This window comes from Cherax quadricarinatus, chromosome 84 (genome assembly GCF_038502225.1).
Source record: "Cherax quadricarinatus isolate ZL_2023a chromosome 84, ASM3850222v1, whole genome shotgun sequence".
NCBI lineage: Eukaryota > Metazoa > Arthropoda > Malacostraca > Decapoda > Parastacidae > Cherax > Cherax quadricarinatus.
The window spans coordinates 18325245-18331244 of record NC_091375.1 but is presented as its reverse complement, the minus strand read 5'-3'; the positions used below and the strand labels follow the sequence as shown (position 1 = coordinate 18331244).

At 41.0% G+C, this 6000-nt stretch overlaps 1 long non-coding RNA gene across 1 annotated transcript in view; it reads left to right on the top strand.

The window, feature by feature from the left end:
• Positions 1–5067: 5067 nt before the first annotated feature.
• The window catches only part of LOC138855193 (uncharacterized), a 208822-nt gene continuing 207889 nt past the window's right edge, over positions 5068–6000 (top strand). The window contains exon 1 of the long non-coding RNA XR_011394396.1: positions 5068–5429. This is a non-coding gene — a long non-coding RNA (uncharacterized lncRNA). The remainder of the gene's footprint in view (positions 5430–6000) is intronic.

Here is a 6000-nt window from a genome sequence, read left to right as displayed (position 1 = left end):
TGAAATTTTACTTTCATTATTACATAGTGATAATGATGATATTGATCATAACCATAAAACCCCAGAATACCGAAGAATTATTCCATTACATTATATTCTTTATGGTTACTCTTTTATACAGGACCATTGTGAGACCTTTCCGAAGAAGTCATTAAATGTACACATGTTACAGGAGATCCTTAGGAATGACAAGGGATCCTTAGGAAAGAGAGGGGATCCTTAGGAATGACAAGGGATCCTTAGGAAAGAGAGGGGATCCTTAAGAACGACAGGGGATTCTTAGGAAAGAGAGGGGATCCTTAAGAACGACAGGGGATTCTTAGGAAAGAGAGGGGATCCTTAAGAATGACAGGGGATCCTTAGGAAAGAGAAGGGATCCTTAAGATTGACAGGGGATCCTTAGGAAAGAGAGAGGATCCTTAAGAATGACAGGGGATCCTTAGGAAAGAGAGGGGATCCTTAAGAATGACAGGGGATCCTTAGGAAAGAGAGAGGATCCTTAAGAATGACAGGGGATCCTTAGGAAAGAGAGGGGATCGTTAAGAATGACAGGGGATCCTTAGAAAAGAGAGGGGATCCTTAAGAATGACAGGGGATCCTTAGGAAAGAGAGAGGATCCTTAAGAATGACAGGGGATCCTTAGGAAAGAGAGGGGATCCTTAAGAATGGCAGGGGATCCTTAGGAAAGAGAGGGGATCCTTAAGAATGACAGGGGATCCTTAGGAGAGAGAGAGGATCCTTAAGAATGACAGGGGATCCTTAGGAAAGAGAGGGGATCCTTAAGAATGACAGGGGATCCTTAGGAAAGAGAGGGGATCCTTAAGAATGACAGGGGATCCTTAGGAAAGAGAGGGGATCCTTAGGAATGACAGGGATCATTAGGAAAGACAGGGGATCCTTAGGAAAGACAGGGGATCTTTAGGAAAGACAGGGAATCCTTAGGAAAGGCAGGGAATCCATAGGAATGACAGGGAATCCTTAGGAAAGACAGTGGATCATTAGGAATGACAGGGGATTCTTAGGAATGACAGGGGATCTTTAGGAATGACAGGGGATCATTAGGAAAGACAAGGGATCATTAGAAATGACGGGATCATTAGTAAAGACAGGGGGGCAGAGGGGAAGGAGGAGTTGCACTGGTCATCAAAACTATTGAAGTTTTTAGGAGATGGGAAGACTAGTCAGAGGTGAAGCAAAAGATTCATAGATGTGTAGAAATGAAAGAGAAACAGCCATTGTGAACGCAATTTTGAACTGCTGATATTTCAGGATTTATGGATTTTCTGCCGTACAACTCTTAGATTATAGTACTTTAAGTTGCATTGTATCATATACTAATGAAGGACTTCGTATTCATGAAAAGAAAACTAACCTACGAAGACAAGAATTGGTTGAAGAATGCGTCCATCACAAGTAAATTCCATCATAAATAACACAATTAAATAAACCCATTAAAGTTGAAACAACTGATCACTCAAACAATTGTTAGAATTTGAGCGCTCACTTGCCCCCAGACCACCATCGTCCAAAAAAAAACGTCGAGTAATCTCTGGCTGTTACGTTTAACTGGCAACCGGATAGATACCAGTTGTTGACGAAGTCTATTTGCTTTATGGCGTCGTGGCGTTATGTAACCAAGTGCTCCATTAGTACATCGATTATGTTATTACTCGTTACATAACATTAGCTATAATATCATGTAATAATAATAAGCACCCCCCTTGCCCCCCATCATCAACAAAGAGCAGAGCAGTTGCCAAAATAGGAAAGTTTCCGCTGGTTGCCTCCACCTCAAAGTCCTAAATCGAGAGAGCAATTAGTATTTGATTCATTCATTACGTTATGAAACCGGGGTCGTTCAACTTCATCTACAGAAGCCTTCCATGATCTGGTTCCGATTCCAGAGTAGGGTAAACTGTGATGACATACGAGGCACTGGAAGTAGTTTGACCTCTCGTCTCGTCCGCATTTACTCTCTTTTCACGACCGTATAATAACCTGTGATAAGTCAAGATATTAATGTAAATAAGATATACATATTAAGCAAATATCACAGATTTGCTTGCAACAGATAACTTAAATTAATCAATTATACTCCTATTAGCCCTTTTGGGGCCTAGTACCTAGACCTTTTACCCGAAATGTCTCAGCATGATAGTGGCTTTCTTTGCTCCAGTCATACCATGATATATAAACCTATATTGTAACCTTAGCAAACAAATAAATATTTTATTGTATTATTATTTATTAGCCAAATGCTCTTGCGCTACCCTCCGCTAAATGAGGTGCACAATAAACTAGCAGATTTTGCGGTGACAACTAAAATTTAAACCACCTCCAGGTTGTATTTACGATACACACATAACCCGTACGTAAAAAAATGAAACTCTATGGTCTGAGTTGAAGCCTTTAGTCACACGAATAGTTAATTGCCACACGACTACTTAATAGTGTTACTAGTTAATTAATGGACGAAGCCGGTCTTCATATGTTTCGTTCTCCTTAGGTGCGGGTTATTTGTGAATCGTTCCAACCTGGTTATTGTACCGTTCCATTGTTTGTATTAAGGGTATGTAACAGCAAAAAGTAGACTTCGAATCGAATCGAGGACGACGAGAGCTGTCGTAAGATGGGAAGGAAGAAGGATAAGGAAGGATGGAAATAACTGGAAAAGGATGAGAAGGAGGGGAAGAGGAGGAATCAAGGGAAGTAGACTTTAGTAAGTGTAATTACGACGACTGACTAGAGCCCAGCTAATAGCCAGACGTCAACAACCTTTCCCTATGCCTTCAGTGGTACAGTCATCACTGATGCGGTAATCATTGATGCAGTCATCATTGATGCAGTTATCACTGATGCGGTCATCATTGACACAGTCATAACTGATGCAGTCATCATTGATGCAGTCATTGATGCAGTCATCATTGATGCAGTCATCACTGATGCGGTCATTATTGATACAGTCATCACTGATGCAGTCATCATTGATGCAGTCATTAATGCAGTCATCGCTGATGCGGTCATCATTGATGCAGTCATCATTGATGCTCACACTCTCCACACCACTATAAAGTGGCTGGTGGAGAGGAAGTCATGTGCTCATATTTCAGGCCATTGGAAATTACGCGTAAAGCTTGCGATCATTATGCGTGTTTGTGGTATCAGTCGTCGTAAAAGGGATTCCAGACAGCTGCGGCATGTCGTAAAGTTGCTACGATCTGAAGACAGGGTGGTTTTAGTATTTGGGTAATTAGCTGCAATCGTAAGAACTCGAAATCCCGTAACATAAACTTGCAACAATATGGCCGCGGAAGCTGTAACAGAGATTTACAAGGGACAAGGAGGGGAACTGTGTGTGTGTGTGTGTGTGTGTGTGTGTGTGTGTGTGTGTGTGTGTGTGTGTGTGTGTGTGTGTGTGTGTGTGTGTGTGTGTGTGTGTGTGTGCTCACCTAGTTGTGATTGCAGGGGTCGAATCACATCTCTTGGTCCCGCCTCTTCACTGTGTGAGTGTGTGCTTGCTCATGCGCACTTCCCTGTCACTTATATTTTTTAAGATTAGATAAGAATGTACAGAGAGAGATACCTCGTGGTATATACGAGTATACAGTGAGGTACCTCGTGGTATATACGAGTATACAGAGAGATACCTCGTGGTATATACGAGTATACCGTGAGGTACCTCGTGGTATATACGAGTATACAGAGAGATACCTCGTGGAATATACGAGTATACAGTGAGGTACCTCGTGGTATATACGAGTATACAGGGAGATACCTCGTGGTACATACGAGTATACAGAGAGACACCTCGTGGTATATACGAGTCTACAGAGAGATACCTCGTGGTATATACGAGTATACAGAGAGATACCTCGTGGTACATACGAGTATACAGAGAGATACCTCGTGGTATATACGAGTATACAGTGAGGTACCTCGTGGTACATACGAGTATACAGAGAGATACCTCGTGGTATATACGAGTATACAGTGAGGTACATCGTGGTATATACGAGTATACAGAGAGATACCTCGTGGTACATACGAGTATACAGAGAGATACCTCGTGGTACATACGAGTATGCAGAGAGATACCTCGTGGTATATACGAGTATACAGTGAGGTACCTCGTCGTATATACGAGTATACAGAGAGATACCTCGTGGTATATACGAGTATACAGATACCTCGTGGTACATACGAGTATACAGAGAGATACCTCGTGGTATATACGAGTATACAGAGAGATACCTCGTGGTATATACGAGTATACAGAGAGATACCTCGTGGTACATAAGAGTATACAGAGATATACCTCGTGGTATATACGAGTATACAGATACCTCGTGGTATATACGAGTATACAGAGAGATACCACGTGGTATCTCTCTGTATAAACGAGTATACAGATACCTCGTGGTATATACGAGTATACAGAGAGATACCTAGAGGTATACACGAGTATCCAGAGAGATACCTCGTGGTATACACGTTTATCCAGAGAGATACCTCGTGGTATATACGAGTATACAGAGAGATACATCGTCGTATATACTAATATATTGAGAGATACATGCCTCGTGGTATGTATTCGAGTATACCATGGGATACATACCTCGTGGTATGTATCCCACGGTATACTCGAATAATAATAATAATAATAATAATAATAATAATCTTTATTTCTACAAGTATATGTTCACCTTATACAGACCATAGCTGACATTACTGACATACTATATAGAAAGCCCCTGGTTATGCCGAGCATTTCGAGTATACTGAGACATACCTTGTGGTATATATACCCTTGAATGGAAAGAATGTATAAATTTATAAATTGTCAGTGATGATTGACGAAGGTTGAGAGTCCTCTCTCCCACTCGAGAGTAGTAACGACAGGCTAACAAGCAACTCAGGGCAATTACAGTAATTCTTGAGTTCTAATTGGCCCGACACTTCATTCTTGCTATATAATTGGTCCAGAAGGCGAGTGGATGGGAAATGTAGGAGAGTCAGTAATAAATAAAAAAAAAATATACAAATTTTGGAGTACTTGGCTCTCTTCCGCAGTGATAGTCGCTTGTGTCTGCTCCGAAATTTGTCGATTTAAAGCGATAAACGGGATTGACAGGCCACGGAAAATAAACACTGGGAGGGGTATGTCTCTCCCTTTTAACCCGTATATACGCTTAGTATTTTTGACTAATGGTGACCTTTAAGGACATTGAGTGTTGTCAGGTCATACGTGTTGTCAAACATTACTTTTGAAACGTATGCTAGAAGATATATTTGTGTTCGTTTTCTCGCGCTCGCAAACGTTGTGAGATATTGAGTGAGTGGGAGAACCTGGAGCAGGAACGACGGCTTTTTTCACAACAGTTTCAGTATATTGCTGACATCGCTGCTGACATTTCTTCCTTAGCGTGAAGGTAAAGGAACCAGCCTGGTACTGTCAGTGATTGAGCAGTCTGACCTCAACAACGTCAGTACTGCACTTTGAAGTAAATAATGTATAGTCCGTTCACTGTATTGTATAGTCCGTTCACTGTATTGTATAGTCCGTGCATTGTATTGTATAGTCCGTTTACTGTATTGTATAGTCCGTTTACTGTATTGTATAGTCCGTTCATTGTATTGTATAGTCCGTTTACTGTATTGTATAGTCCGTTCATTGTATTGTATAGTCCGTTCACTGTATTGTATAGTCCGTTCACTGTATTGTATAGTCCGTTCACTGTATTGTATAGTCCGTGCATTGTATTGTATAGTCCGTTCACTGTATTGTATAGTCCGTTCACTGTATTGTATAGTCCGTTCACTGTATTGTATAGTCCGTGCATTGTATTGTATAGTCCGTTCACTGTATTGTATAGTCCGTTTACTGTATTGTATAGTCCGTTCACTGTATTGTATAGTCCGTTCACTGTATTGTATAGTCCGTTCACTGTATTGTATAGTCCGTTCACTGTATTGTATAGTCCGTTCACTGTATTGTACAGT